The following is a 17,181-nucleotide window of genomic DNA, read 5'->3' on the forward strand; positions in this document are numbered from 1 at the left end:
TACTCATGTTTTACTTTGGGGTGACAGTTCAATAAGTGACAATGAAAACAAGCATTTATTTACATAAGTTTATAATTTTATCAAAAATACTGAAAGATTTAACTGATCTTATAACTACTAGTACACCGTTGTTTACTATATACATGTCAATTGCATATATGTATACGTCCATTCTATCCACTGACCTTTATTTATGTTGTGTACACATATTTTGTATTATATCTTTGTATTGGGAGAGGGCGGTCGATCTAAGTTATAGAACTTGTGCCCAATCCCAATTGTATTTTGTACAATAAAAATATGTTCAAATCAAATCATTTGATTTGATTTTTAAACTACCTTGTACGCTATCATATACATCAATGCTTAATCAACTGTACACGTAAAACAAATTTATCTTTTCACCTTAAACCAATATAACAGTTGAAAACATAATAAAATATAGCTGTGTCCGTGCAAAATATGAAACATGAACGCGTGATAAGGTGCATGTAGAAGATCACGAACCGACCGCCATGTGCGATGGATGATCATCATTTAAATGTTTAATATTTAGGGGTTGTTGTTGTTGATTTAAAGCATTATTTGTACAGTTTATAAAAATATTTTACATAAACAAACCAACCATTGATTTATGTCTGACGATGTTTCCGACTTGGAGTAATATCGTTCATTAATATTCATTTACACTCAAATTTAATTAGATAAATACAAAATGGACAAACTTTGATAACATATAAAATTAAAACAGTTCTTGTATTTACGGCTATATTAACTCAAACACGTTCATATGCATGGGAGTGTGCGTCTCGGTGTGCGAATCTTGTGTATTGAATAACCGCTATGTAGTGCAGCCGTGGCCGAGATCCTCGGCCGTGGGCGAACGATAGATTACGTAAGGTAAAACGCACAGACCCGTACAGCTCAGAACCCAGGAAGCTTTGAAAAGATTGCAGTATAATGACCTTACTCTATCAAATAGAAGTTATTTATTTTAAACTTAAAACCCACAATTGATCATCTATGTCTATTATTGCTTTAGATTGAAAATGACATTCCTTTATTAATTAACTGAACGATTTCTTAATTGACACCCAATCAATTAATCCATAAAAAATAATGTATTATCAAAACGAAAACAATTCTTGAGTTTGCGGATAAATAAACTCATTTAAGAGAGACGCAACTCTCGTGTATTAGATAACCGCTGATCGCTAGGTAGTCCAGCCGCGACCATGGTGACCGATTTTCTCGACCGCGGGCGAGGGAGACCTTACGTAATGGTACACACACACAGCACTGATTCAACTGTTCAAGGTAGATTTTAAATGCATGGAGTTAATAACTAAAATGTAATGCATAGCTTTTTTTTTAATTCCATATTTTGTGGTTTACTAGAAAAGAAAAACAATGATTTGTTTTCCAAATCCCGTTTTTTAAGGATTGTGCATTATAAGAACTTAACAACAATGACTTAAACTCCTAAAATAAAGCACGTATTCTAAAAAAAAATTCTTATGAATTAATGCCGTTTGTATACATCAGCATACATTTTTTGCGGTAACTTTATGCCAGTTGTACGCGGAAAGACTTTCGTTAACTTGTCAAATGAAAACAGGTACATGTTAACATGTAAAGCTTTTTACACTCATACTACACAAATCTCATACAAAATAACATTGTAACGACCTTTATGAGATCCCAACAAACAACTTTTCCAGCGACAGCCATATCAAAATCCTAAACGTTTTTGAGTTATTAAGCAAAATTTTTTAGGGGCCATTGGCCCTTAATTTAAGAGGCCAGCCCTTTTTTATTGGTGTCAAATGAAAGCCCTTGACATTTTGCACAACTTTTATTCTACATGTCTTAACAAAATATTTTTCGTTTAAAAGATATAAAGGAAGACATGTCTAAATTTTTGCACTTTTTTGAATCCTGTTTTTTGACCCCCTACCCTTTCCTAAATAAAAAAACGTAATCTAAAAACAAAAACCGATGTGCACTACTACAATGTCTCTGCTATTCAAATGCGTTGGATTCCCATTCCCTGCTATCATAGTCTCGGAGCCTTTGTCTGGAAACAAAAGGCCATAAAAAATTTTAAAAGGGGAATAACTCTTTAACGGAAAGGGAATTCTAAATTTTATGAATTGCTTAAGATAGTGTTTTGTAAAGTACATTAGCCCTGAAAATTTGAGCGAAAACCGTTCAGAAATGAGCAAGATATGAAGCCTCAAAGTTCGCGTCTAGGAAACAAAAAAAAAAAAGAAAAATAAGAAAAATCTTAACCCGCACAATAATAGAAAGGTCTTCCGTTGGAAACGGAAGACCTTAAAAACTTGTATTTCGTACAAGAATATTGGGATTGAAATCAATTTTTTTTTACAAGTTTTTGTAATCAATGTACCGATGCAATACCAATGGAATTTTGTTTCTTTTACAATTCCTTGTACCGTAATCAATGTATTGATTTAATACCAAATAAAACAGCAAAATTTGGTGGTTCATTTTTGAGATGTCACCTTTCAAAACTTAACGGTAGATTTCCTTTACATAAATAATATGAAATTGGGAAATGAAATATGATATAGATATTTGGGAAACCTGATTGTCTTAAAATTGATTTTCTGACAAATTTGCCATATAGTAATTGACAAAAAGAATTGTTAAGTGTAAAAAGTTCTTTAATACAAGTATATAACAGAGCACATTATTCCAAATATGCAGGTTAACTACATACTGAAAATTTAAATTTTTCAATAAACTCTTTACAATAACAAATGTTCTCAAGATCAAGGTAAAATAAATATCAGCAGTCATAATCCTTTATATTGAATGAACTATTCAATAATGAACCGGTTTTGATAGTAAATACAGAATATTTTGAGATCTCATGTGGTAGCTGTTAAAATATTATTAAACTTCCTGAGGTAAAGCAATTGCACTAAAATACAACTACATACAAAATTCTCATGAAAAATTGTACAGCATGACTAGTGGAAATGGTGACAAAAGATCAGCCATTTTGAACACATAGTATATATATATATATATATATATATATATATATATATATATATGAAAGCATAGATTTCAATAAACTCTATACAATAACAAGTAGACATGTTTTTTCAAGATCAAGGTAAAATAAATATCAGCAGTCATAATCCTTTATATTGTATGAACTGTTCAACAATGAACCGGTTTTGATAGTAAATACAGAACATTTTGAGATATCATGTGGTACCTGTTAAAATATTATCAAACTTCCTGAGCTAAAACATGCACTAAAATACAACTACATACAAAATTCTCATGAAAAATTGTAAAGCAAGACATTGGAAATGGATGACAAAAGAGCAGCCATTTTGAACACAAGGTGTTTGTATAAATTGGAATGCATATTTATTATCACCAAAAACTTAATGAAAAAAAAAACGAAAACTAAAAAAGATGGATAAATTCACAATTTTCAAATAGAAGAGACAGTCGTAACTTTCATAGTCAGTCATTTTCTATTGTTGAGCACCAAGTTAGAGATGAAGGTTAACACTACTTAATCACAACATATATCAACACAAAGCATTGCATGGCATGACAGAAATGTTCAATTTGGCACAGTTTAATGGAGTTTGAAAGCAAGGTGGATCAATATTGTTATAATACTGTATAGTAAAAAAACTACAATTAAAAAAATAAGTAAAAATAAATTAAAGCTAAGAACTAAGCAAAACAAAAACTGAGAAAAATTATTTACAACATGTACAACAACAATGTAAAAAAAGACTGCATCAAGAACATGGAATGCAAAATATAGTATACTCATGTGAAGTCAGCAATGTTACGTATACTTTAAAGGAATATGATTTGACATGTACGTTACATATTTGAACATATTCAGCCAAACATTTGTTAAAATGAATGGAAATGTTTACCCAATTGTTTTTACTATAACTATAATATCCACTTTTCACACTGCAAATGTTATGTTTAAGTCAGTAGGATAAAAAGAAACATGTAAAACTGGATCTCAATGTTAAGATAAAGGCAAGGGTACTGGAATACTTCAAGGAAAAATGTTTACAAATAAATGAAAATTTACATAAAAAGTTGCAAACTTGATTATTTGCTTTGGTTTATATGTTTGTTTCTAAAATTTAACTACTCTAACATACAAAAAGAAAGGCATCAATGTCCTTCATGCAAAATGAAAACATCGAAAAATACATTGAAAAAAAACCCAATGAATAATAAGCAACAAACAATGCTTTTTTGTTTGTTTTGCATATACATACAAATCAAAGATTTTTAAACAATAGAATTCCAAAGCCTTATATTGCACCAAGAATAAAGATAGATACCAGTTTTGCACTATGCAAAGAATTTTGTAAGAAATTAAAGCAAGAACTATTTTTTTCAACTGGCACATATGACAATAGGATTATTTTGTAATGCAATGACTGGAATTTGATCAAAGTTCTATACAATATCTATCAACTTTTGCATTTTAAAACTTTCGAGCAAAAGCTTTTTAAGTGTATGATTTATGCAACAGTTTTAGCAAAATTATGTAGTGTTTCCATGTTAACTACATAGAAAATCATGATGCTCAATCAAAAAGGAGGCCGAGTTTTGCAATAAAGAATCAGATAAAAAATATTCAATTGAACGACGTGGACTTGGAACTGGCCTTCATAAACTTCATATTTCCAATTACCGTAATCCGGTGAATATAATACGCACTTTTTTCCCAGCATTTTTTACCGTGAGAAAGGGGTGCGTATTATACATCCCTATAGGATTTGGACATATTTTTTCCCTAGCTGAAGCACGGGGTATCATTCTGCCGTATTACCTACGCTGTTCACAGACAGGACCGATACCCCACTATACATCGTAACATTCCTTCATTATCACATATATATTATTATTTAACCCTTAGGAAATTATTGTTATAGCATGTAATTAAAGAAAATGTATACTTGAAGTCTATTAATAAATAAACTGTTTCAAAATGGCCTTTAAAAATTAATTTGAACTGCCTATTCTTTATCTCCGTGTACGCCGCCATTACAGATGTTATTAATAGAATGCGGACTTGGATGCCCACGTGCTATTTGTAACCGATCTTTGAAAACAGCTTGCACATCATTTGGCTCATTTTTAACCATTTTCATGTAATGCTAACTGATTAATTGCAAATAATTATGAAAATAAATAATTCTATAACCTATTCCGTTAATTGAAGCCATTGAAACAGTTGAGCTCCCCCACCGCTAACGCTTGACACTTTGGGTATCTCAGACACCCCCCTTAGGCTATGTGTACTATACACAACATAACTATTTGTGCATATATTTTATTATGTTCCAGACCTATAATTGATCACTTTGATCATCATCGGAATCATTTAAGAATTTAATTAGGTCCGTTATCTCCATACCTGTACATCGTCCGTTTTTCACTTCACATGGATTGTAATGACTAAACAACTATATAACGCTTTTTAAAAGTAGTTGATTTTATTTACGGTAGAATATTTAATACTAGGTCTTTTTAAAACATTGATTATGAATTAAAGATATTACCACGATGTATTAGTTACAATAAATCCGTATCTAAGAAAATATTGTTTTTCTTATTTCCGGTAGCGTATTCCCGCGATGAAGTTGAGCGTGCATTCAAAGTGTAACTGCTTTGTTGATACTCAGGATTACCGTTTGGTCATTTTTTTTAATGCGTATTATACATCCCAACAAGCTTTTTTTCACCATTTTCAGGCCCAAAGTGGGGGGTGCGTATTGTACACTACTGTGTATTATATTCACCGGATTACGGTACAGCGAATGAATTTATCATGTTTGTGTATATGGAAAAACTTAGAAAGTACATAATTTTAGTTATCGCTGCATTTCAAAATAGGACATGGCCAAAATCACTGTAATGATACGTCAATGTCTGCTTTGTTATCGTGAGAAAGTCCATTACATCATTAAGATTAGACGGATGATGGTAGAACAGTCAAATCCTTAATTTCCCTTTCCTTCACAGTAATCTCTGTTGTCATTGGCAACTTCGATAAAAGAGTTGTTTCCACTTCTAACTCGCATGGAAAGGCTTTTGCAAGGAGGGCAAGGGCACTTCAAATTCTGGATAGTCCTCGTCTTCAACGTCTGCAACGTCTGATGTCAAGGTGAGAAATTCCCCGTCAATGACATCATAAGCTATTACAGTTATCTTCCTTACAACTTCTGGTGCAGCAATTTCCTAAAAAAATAAAAATATATAAATAGCTACTTTTCATATAGTTGAATTTGATATAATTTAGAGTTTTGTTAAATATGCAAACAAAGGTTAACAAAGATTCAAACTGGATGCAAACCTTGCAATCAGCTTAAGTGCAAAATCACTGTAATATTGTGAAATAAAACTTACCACCAGTTTTGTCCTTGAAGTCGTGGAAACTGACTTTTCCTCCTGACAGACTTGAACGATAACATTGGTAAGCTCAATGTGCTGGCCTACGGTGGTTTTGATTTTACTCAGATCTCTCCACAGGGACACCTTACAAGCAGCTGTCTGATCTTTAATCTTTAAGGTGCAGACTGCTGTGTCTTCTCCTGCAACCTTTACTTTTCTTTCCATCTCCTCCTATTACAAAATTATTACATGATAATTTATGCAAATAAAAAAATATTATTTTATAATAGTTATATTAAAAACAATTTTTAAAGTTTTGAAAATATAAATATACTTACAGAAACAACTTGTCCTCTAATGGAGACCATCGTCTTCACTGGCGACGTCTTAATTTTGTTTATCGCCACCAATTCAGCAGGTGGCGGGCATGCCAAGTCCTGTCCTTGTTTCAGGAAGTACTCTGGTACTGCCTGTTGGAAGGGGCCAGTTTTGAGTACCTTGGACCGATTGGTCATCACAAGGGTCTTCAAGTCCTTCTTGAGGATGACGTTTAGTAGCATGACAGTCCCTCCATTCCTAAGAACATTGGCCTTAGAAACGTCATATAAAATACCCTTTACAGACATTGTATGGTCGGCAAATCCAACAGTGATTGACTGCCTTTGTTCTCCATTGGCATTTCTATAGTTTTTAATGTCCGCAATGCCACAAATTTGCACTTTTAGTGCAGTGGTGTAGGGTGCACTTGATGCACCACCATCGTCAAACACGTCTTTCAGAGTTTTCATCTACAAAGAATTCAGTTCATTATATTTTGAAAAATTTATTGTAAAGCAATAAAGACAGGCTTATAATCAGAAAAATATGATTCCAAAACTCCAGAGATACTTATTAAACTCTTATCAATATTTGTATAAACATGGTCTAAGACTGTATCATAGTTTGTAGTTGCAGAGTTGATTAACTGGTAAAGGGAGTAAGTAGCTCTCAAGTGATTGGGCAACATTTTTACTTGAAGGAAATCTAAATTGAAGTCTCCCATAATTATACAGGGTTGTAAAAGATCAAATTTGTTATGTAAATAAACAAACATTTCCTTAAAAAGTTGCAATTTTGGGAGGGCAGTAAACAAAGCAGACATTTATTTTTGAGTTTTCATGAAAAATATACCCACAAGTCAATTCTATATTCAAAGCGTTCTCAACATTGAATGCATTTGGAGAGAGTTTAGAGTAAACAATAGTTCCATGGTATGGCCTATCTTGACAGCAAATGTCATCATTTCGAAATAAAGCATACCCATCTAGTTCATAATCTGATGAGTTATCATTAGAGTTCAGACATGTTTCAGCAAATGCTATTATATCAGCTGTGAGCAAACTTTTTTCTTTTCTTATATCGCACATGTGTCTTTTCAATGATCTACAATTTTGATATAAGATTGTTGTGACATTTTGAGGAAGATAGTACAATACAGGAATTGAAATAGAAATTTTAGCTGATGTTCTCAATCTATTCATTTCTTCTATAACTAACTCTGAAACTTTTATGCTTTTTTCCTCGAAGTTCAATAAATAAACAGATGCCAATTTTTGCACACGACTTAAAGCAACATAATAGAGGTGCTCTAATTTTTTATTTCCAAGTCCAATTACTGCACTTTCTAACGTGGAGCCCTGTGATTTGTGCACAGTTTTTGCTGCAGCAAGAGTTAATGGAAACTGGCGACGTGTAATACAGAAAGACTTATAATAATTGAAACTAAACTTTCTTGCTATCTCTAATATTGGTGTCCATGAAGATGAAACAAGATTATTAAACAAGTGTTTGAAACGCGACCTACATGTTTTGCCAATATCTTCAGAACAAAATTTTACCCATACAATGCTACATCTTTTAGAACCAAGCACTCAAAAGTCTAGCCTTTTAACAGTGCATGGTGTGCCATTTGTCATTCCATCTTTTACATCAATATTAACACATATTTCTGCAGGAAGTTCTTCACCCAAACACAAGTATTTCATCAATCCCTTAGTTTTTGTTGCATGGTCTGGAACTTTTGACAATATTTTTTGAATCATTGAATTTGGAAGTTCTCCTGATATTGTATCAATTGCCTGAACAATTGTCTTTTTAGATTCATCTAATTGATCAAATATATTTCTGTTATGATTAGAAACTGAAGACATTTCTAGTTGGAAAAAGATGTGGCACATTTTTGGTTATTTCATTTTCTTCTACTATTCTCCTACTTAATATTTGGACATCATCAACATTATGTTGACCTTCTCTTAACCTGTTGAGAATTTGAGCAAATAAAACATCATCTTTTTGCCTCATTATTTCATCTAATTCAAACAAAAGGAAATTATCAACCCTTAAGTTTGGTGCCAATATATCCTGAATTCACTGCTGATATTAGATTTAAAAATCCACTGATCCATGACTGGTTTCAGTTGATACAAATCACCAAATGCAATAACTGAAACTCCTCCAAATGGTTTCAAACACCCCAATATTTCTTGAAGTCGCAAATTTATGTACTTAAACATTTTCTACCTACCATAGAAATTTCATCAATAAATACTACTTTAAGTGATTTTAAGTTTGATTAAAATGTGCCAAGTTGTTGCATATCTAATGGTCTGTAGTTGAAGCCTTGTTCCGCAGGGATGTTAAATACTGAATGAATAGTTGATCCACCAACATTAAATGCAGCTTTACCTGTTGGTGCACAAATTATGACCTTGACTTCATCAGGGTTTTCTCCAGCTTTGTGTGAGAAAAATTTTGTAAGAGCTTGATAAAGAGCTTTTAGCAATACACTTTTACCAACACCAGCACCACCACTAAGAAAATGATAAATTGGGTCATCCTTTGTTTTCATCCAATGTAACACATGGTAAAAGAATTCCTTTTGTTTAATATTCAATTTCTGAACCAAATCTCTATATTCATCATCATTTAATTCTCCAGTTAGATGTTCGTCATTAGAAATTTGCTTTCTTCCTATATTCATATCTAATGCAAGATCGTACTCTCTGGTTTCGGAAGTGTTTCCTGGATTAAAACAACCAAAATCTTGCGATTGACAAGAACCTTCATTTGCATCACGCTCATCTTCATGTTGCAGTTCAGTGACTACGGGGTCATCAACTTGATTAGAAAAGAAATCCTTTTCCAATTGACATGCCATGATGTAATCTTTGTATGATAATTTCATTGACAGAAGAAAATCCTTAAAACTTACATCAGAATTATCCCCCGGTTTATAATTATTCAAAGAAGCCAGTATGTTCTCATAATTTTTTTGTGCTGCAGAAATTTGTTCAGATTCATTTTCATCTAATCCTTCAAGGATCAAAGTTTTGTCCAATGGCGGCATAGGAAAACCAAATCTACAAATGGACTTGCCTTTCTTTCTACATGTACGTGCATGTCTATGGGTCTGATAATTTACCAAATTTGGTATGGTAGGATTTTTCTTGCAAGTGACATGTTTGTCGATAAAAGACCCAATTTCTTCTTCAGAATTTTGACCAAGTTTAGGAGCTCCATCAATCCAGAGTAAAATGTGCACATGAGGGGAACCTCTTTGTTGAAACTCAATGCGAAAGAAAACATCTTTAATCTTACCAACTGGTGCACTTTCATGTTTTAAAACATTGTTGAAGAACATCTGGAGACGAAAATCAAAATATCTTGCACATGTTACTGGATCAGACTTTATAAGCTCATTTTTCTCAGACCAAGCCATATTGTCAATTTCTGAATCAGAGTAAGTTTTATTTTTAACTAGCTTTCCCAAAACACACAAGAGAACTTTCCATTTTGTTTCTGCGGCTGAAAACGAACAAAACCATGTAGGAATGCCCAACTGGTGAATCATTGAATAAATATCCTTCTTAGTCTTCTCCCAATAAGGTGGTGAACCTCGTAATGTGCGCAATACGCGATAACCTTCATTATGTTTAACAATATTGTTAACAGAACCCTCAGTAAGTACATCATCAACAGTCAGTTTTTTGCCATTCAACTTGCCTTTTCTTACAGCTAAAGACACTTTATCAGAAATTTGCTTAATTTGTAACTTCTTCAGTTTAAAAAATATATTTGTTACATTATAAGCAACTCTCCTATCAGCGTTGCGCAACTCCCATTTGCAGATGGTGCTGTAATGAATAGGTGTGATTCTTGAATTGTTATTTTGTCTAGACTCGCCACAGTATATAGTAGGAAATGATAAAAATTCAGCATTTATGTCTTGGAACATGCCTAAAGGAGAATTTCCCTCTGCAGGCGCAACACTCAAAATTCTGTTAAACTCTCGAAAATCAGCTGGTTGCATGACTGTATCGAAATTGCCCGCAGGTTTCTGAACAGCTTCATCATTTTCAGACCATTGCTCACTCTCTACTTCACAACTGGCAGGCTCATCATTGGAATCTCTATTATCATTATGAATAGAATTTACTATTTTTCTTGCATTAAGGTGTCTCTGTTTATTGCATTCCACTCTGTATTTAATGTTATACCCTCATTTCGAAATAATCTACTACATGTATTATGAATTAACCATTTAGCAGCTTCAATAATTTTCTCTGGTCTGACAATATGTTCAAATGCTATGTGACTTTTGTAGTTTACACTTCTTTTTAGCTTCAGAGGAATTGTGTCGTCACTCTCATTCATATTCCTTGGAAGTAGTTTCACAGTTTTATCAACATCTGCAGGGACATTTATTAGGTTTCAATGCATAGCAATTTGGCCACCCCTTGGTAATTCCTTTATTTGCATAAATGGAATACGAGGAGATATCAATCTTTCTTCAAGCTTTGTGAGACCTTGCAATTCCTTAGGTATGCATGGAAATTTTAATCCATTTCCAACTGAACATGGTGGTACCTTATCATCTTTCAAGTACTTTTTACACTGCATACATATCCATTTCTTATTTTCAACACTTGTAATTGAAGTGGTACAACTGTTAATCAAAGTGCTTGATAGACGGGTCAAATCAAATTCTAAAACAGAATGTCTAAAGAAGATTTGATTACAACTTATGCAAATAAATTCAGGTCCATGTAAAATTACTTTATGAAAATTTGAAATAATTGTCTCGCTAGAAGAAAGTTTTTCAGGAAAATTTGAAATATTTGTCTTGCTAGAGCAAAGCTTTTTAGGAGGTAGGGAATCTTTCTTCAAATGATCTGAATTTCCTTTTCTGTTTTGAGACAAAGTATTTTTCGGGTTCTTTTTCTGTTTAGATCTTAGAAATGGCAATTCGATAAGGTCTATTCTCCTTACAGCATTTCCTAAGGCTGGAGTAAATCCTGAATTTTCATTTGTTGTACAGGTGATTACTTCTGGTACGTGACATACAAAAGCCTCACTTGCTTTATGTACATATTTAATGCAATGTTCGGAAGTTTCATTCACATTAACAACATGAAAATCATATTGTTCATTATTTTCACCGGCATGAACTAAATCCCTGAGATGATCACACAATTCGTTCATAGATTTCTTCTGAATAATGATACTTGTACCATCTGCACAACTGTAACCATTAACATCTCTAGAATGGGAATCAAAAATGAGGAAAATGTCTCCATCTCTACATATGGCTAAAGCATTTCCTTTACAAAGAAATATACCATATTGACAATTCAATACATTTCCTGACAATCCCATTAAAATGGCGGTTTCCAACCTAACTAAAGGATATTCCCCAACAAAATGATCTTGAATGCTGCCACTGAAAGTGTTCCTAACTTTCCAGTAGAAATATTTTCCATCTATTTTTGTAAATGGTGGCAAGTCTCTTGGCTCAAGGAAACCTTTTGAAGGTCTTAAAAATTCTTTTGAAAATCTGTACACATAATCCCCTCTTTGCAAAATCTTGTCTAAATCGTCACTTGTCCATTTTATGTTTTTGAAAGGTTTCAATTTGCAAGATACAAGAAAAACAACACAACAAGGTAAAAATTGCCTTCCATGTGATTCTTCACTAAATAATTCATTTCCTTGATGAAATCTTCCCTGAATTGGAAAACAACTTTTGTAATAGAACTCTGTTGGTCCAGGATTTACTTCAACATTACCACTCACCAATAACAGTAGAGACACACACAACAATAGCTTACTCAATAGCAAAATTTTGCATAATCCTCCATATGCATTTTCGTTTAATAAGAACCAAGTATTTTTTGCTTTTGTTTTAGAATTGGGATTAAAACAGCCTATCCTAAGTCGCCATTGGTCTAAAATAACTCCCATGATCTACCTTTTTGGTCAAAGCGAATATAATTCTATTTAACTAATACCCAATTTATCAGAATTTCTACTCCAGTCTTAATGATTTTTACATAAAGTACAGGAATTCCTTTGATTTTGTTTTCAAACAGAATGCCAAAATAATTGATACAATACTCCCTTGTTTACCAAGTCACAGTTCTGCTCCAGATGCAATGTAAAATCAACTTCAGTAATTTAATAGTTTGTCAAATCAAAAATTTAGCCAAACTCCAAGTGTTCTGCTCCAGATGCAATGTAAAATCCACTCCAGTAATTTAAGTTTGTCAACTCAAAAATTTAGCCAAACTCCAAGTCACAAATTTTTCAACTCCAGATCTAATGCAAGTCAACTCCAGTATTTTTGATATATTTAAAATATAAGTCAATCTCCAAGTCAAAATAGTTTTTAGTTTTCTACTCCAGTTCTAATGTATATCAACTCTAGTAATTGGTACTTTGTCAAATCAAAAACACACAAAATCTAAAGTAAAACAGTCTTCTATTTAATACAAAATACAAATCAACTCCAGTAATTTTCTCAAATTGAAAAATTTCGTCAATCTCCAAGTCAAATCATAATTTTTTACTCCAGATTTAATGCATATCAACTCCAGTAATATTGTACTCAATATTGAATAAAAGCCTATCTCCAGCTCAAATAGTTTTCTACTTCAGTAAATCAATTCTAAAGTGATATAATTTGAGTAATGTCTGCATTCCAGAATCAAAATCAAATAAACATATGTAAACACCAAATCACACAAACAGTTTTCTACATAATAAGAATAGAATAGTATTGATGTATCAACAATGTTACATCATGCAAATTCTTACTGTCAGGCTTTCCTTTAAACATATTGTAGATGTATCTAAAACACACTATTTGTTTGTTGTGATTAAACTGTCTACTTCATAAAATGGCATTTGACATATAAACCTTCTAATTCCAGCAACCCTCAATCGTATTCCTTTAACAACAAATTACAAGACGATTTTATGATGTATCCATTTCTCTTCGCTGTGTTTACATGCTCAAATTGATTACCGTATGAATATATTTAAAAAATGGACTAAAATTACTCTAAAACAGAATTAAAAGTAAAATATTATCAATTGATTGCCCTTACCTTTCAATTCTTTGTTTAATGTCTGTTAATCACTGTTTTAATTTCTTTTTCTTTCTTCTTCGACTTCTGTTCCTTCTAACCCACGCTATCCTCGTCTAGACACGCTATCTTTTCCAGACATCACGTGACTTTATAAATATAGTTCGCATGATATTGTAATGAAATCATAAAAATATTGCTGTTTTTGTTGGGTTTTGTTCATCATTTCAAGGAATGGCGATAAATATATCTTTCACAAATTGCAATCGTATTTCATACGTGATTAATTCTCCTGGTGATATTCATACGCAGAGTCACGGTACGGAGCGCCATATGTCAAATGGATTATGGGATGTCTCAGTATTTATCGCTGGCTTGTGGGAAAGGTCCGATAAGTTACGATAAAAAAGATATTCCTCCGCTATCGGTGCTTCTTTATTCACTCGCTAGTCACTCACTACACCCGACATTTTGAAAATATATTTATTATCGAATAAATGAAATATTTGCATGTTGCCAACTTGTAATATCATCATACAACTTTCAATTAAACGCACGCAACTTCAAACACTTGAGTAAAAGCTGTGCACTTTTTATTTGCGGATTCAATCATAGTCTGTGTTGTTTGGCTCCTAAAAACTGAACTTCCGGACGTACGATCCCTAGATGGCTTTCGAGCTTCGCTCGACGCCATAAAAAAAAGAATAGTTTATGTTTTCCTTTCGTTTGTAAGGTGTTTATAAAATAGGGCCAAGGAAAAACGTTGAAGTAACATTGCGATGATTTTGTGGTTGCGCTGGGTCATTGGATGTAGGCAAGTTTGTTAGCCAGGGTTCGACATTAACCTTAGTCCGTTAGTCATAGACTAATTGATTTTGAGTCGGACTAACAAAATTTCTGTCTAATCAGTCCGGTTGGACTAATAAAAAAATCTGCTTAAAAAAATGTATTAATTATTGATGTTGCAAAGCCACGGCAATATTGTTGACAACTTCCTGGAAAACGCTGAGTTTATTTTTACAGTAAATTGATATATGATACATTTTGGTGATTATAGAGTTGCCGAGTGAAAACAACAGAGGTATGCAGGATGTTATGGGTGATTTGATAATTTTTTGCCCTAAGGGTAGGTAACAAGCACACACGTTCACAACAACCCTGGCTTTGATAGCGACGCTTAGGTGTTTAAAAAAAAATAAACTGAAAGGTGAAAGGAAATTTCTTGTTGTTTAATTTAAATGAATTGTGTTTAAATCATTTGTCTTAAATTGCTTATTATTTATACCTAATTTTTAAAGAACTTAAATAACAAAAAGAACATGGTAGCTCAACGCCCTGATCTATTGCACAGATCTATTTTTAACATCTGTAATGGCGGCTTCTACCATGTACACGGAGATAGTGAATACGCAGCTTCTTGCTATGTACTGAATAGTACAATACAACTAAGCCAGTGATTAACCTCTAAGAAAAAAACATCAAAAAATTCCTTGTGATGTGTGATACCCACCCTTTCTTACAAATTCTAATAAAAACAGTGTTTTTTATTAGACAAAATACGGTAATGCATTTCATTTATTTTTGACGGACTAATAAAATTGCCTGCGGACTAGTTAAAGTTACTGTGGAATCATTAATTTTCGTGGGGGCCAATTTTTGTGGAATACTTAAATTTTACAGGTTCGTGGGGACGTAATTTCGTGTATTTTATTTCACCTACAAAGGGAGATATGCCATTAGAACCAAAATTGATTAATTTGTAGATGATGTAAATTCGTGGATGAGAGGTACCCACGAATTCCACGAAAATTGAGCCACCACGATATCTAATGATTCCACAGTAACAGACACTTGTCCGGCAGGACTAATGCATAAAAAAGTTAGTGTCGACCCCTGTTAGCTTATCAGGAATGAACAAATGATGTCATCAGCCTCAACATTTTTACGATAATAAAAGACATCCTGACTTATGTCCTGGTGAAATTTCAATGATTTATCTTTTTACACAAGGAAGTTAGAGTAATTGTCTCAATAATTTCCGAACAACCCTCGTAAGAACTCAAATTCCCAGAGCAAGAGAATAAGAGTTTCCTGGTAATATACAAATCTACACATTGTTTTCTAAATATCCACCAAGGTTCATGAAATTCAGTGCAGCAGTTTCAGAGGAGTTCAATTTCTTTATTGCAAAAGACATACGTCTTATAGCACTTATAATGGTGAACAATACATGAATATATATAGGCAATAATGGACGGTCAGTCCTTACAAATCTTGACTCGTGCGCACACACTCTTATGTTTATAGAATAATTTGAATTTGGAGAATGAAATAACACATATATATTATATATATTGATAGTAATAACAATTGAAATCAGCAAATGACACTTGATATAGTCAAACCATTCTGAGTGTAAGGGCTTTGTAAATGAATTTTCCTAAATTACACAATTCTTTGATATTGTTAACACTTAGTAACTGTATTAATTTGTACATGGATGGTTTACACCAGTAATACTTTTTTACAAGCTTTGATCGTAATGCTAAGTACATTGGACATACAAGTATAAAATGATTTTCATCTTCAATGTCTGTTATACAAGTTTTACAAAATCTTTTGTCTCTTGGTATATTTTTATGTCGACCTGTTTCAATAAGCAGATTATGTGAGGACAACCTCATTTTGGAAATACATTTTTTTATACAACCTTAGTATTGATTTTTCTAAATAATATTGTAAGCAAAAATTATCAACTAAGTGCTTGTAAATAAAACATTTTGTTTCTATTTGCATCTTGCCATGCAGCGTTTGAATAAAGTTGTCTTTTAAAAGTCTTTTCTGAATAATTGGTAGACAAATACGACTGTTTAAATTACTTTGACCATTCCACATGTAGCCAAGTCCCAGATTATATAATTGGTCCTTAGTAAATTTTGCCCAGCTTTGATAATTTTGCTTTTCGTTTTCACAAATACAATATGACCAGCCATAAGCAGCTCTTAATATACAATTTTCTGTCCGTAATAATTTAAACCAGAACTTAAACATTCGATATATATACAAATAAGATACAAGGGTAGATGCCCAGTCTCGAAATATAACATAGTTGTATTAGTATTATTACGGACACCAAGCACAAAGCGTAAAAACTCAAGGTGGACCTTTTCAATATCTTATTGTCCCTTGTGGGAACCCCAAACTTCACATCCATAATTTAAAATGCTACACACATAGGTATCAAAAACAGAAAACAAAGTACAATGGTTTAAATAAATACTTGAAATATTGTAACAAGGACAATGAAATCCATAATTGAGAAAAAGACTTTCATGCAGGTAATTAATATGTTAAC

At 32.6% G+C, this 17,181-nt stretch overlaps 1 pseudogene; it reads right to left on the reverse strand.

Annotated features, from left to right (window-relative positions):
• Nucleotides 1-4,268: 4,268 nt before the first annotated feature.
• On the reverse strand, nucleotides 4,269-14,184 carry LOC128157896 (uncharacterized; annotated as a pseudogene).
• Between the last annotated feature and the right edge of the window lie 2,997 nt (nucleotides 14,185-17,181).

This window comes from Crassostrea angulata, chromosome 8 (assembly GCF_025612915.1).
Source record: "Crassostrea angulata isolate pt1a10 chromosome 8, ASM2561291v2, whole genome shotgun sequence".
Taxonomy (NCBI): Eukaryota; Metazoa; Mollusca; class Bivalvia; order Ostreida; family Ostreidae; genus Magallana; species Magallana angulata.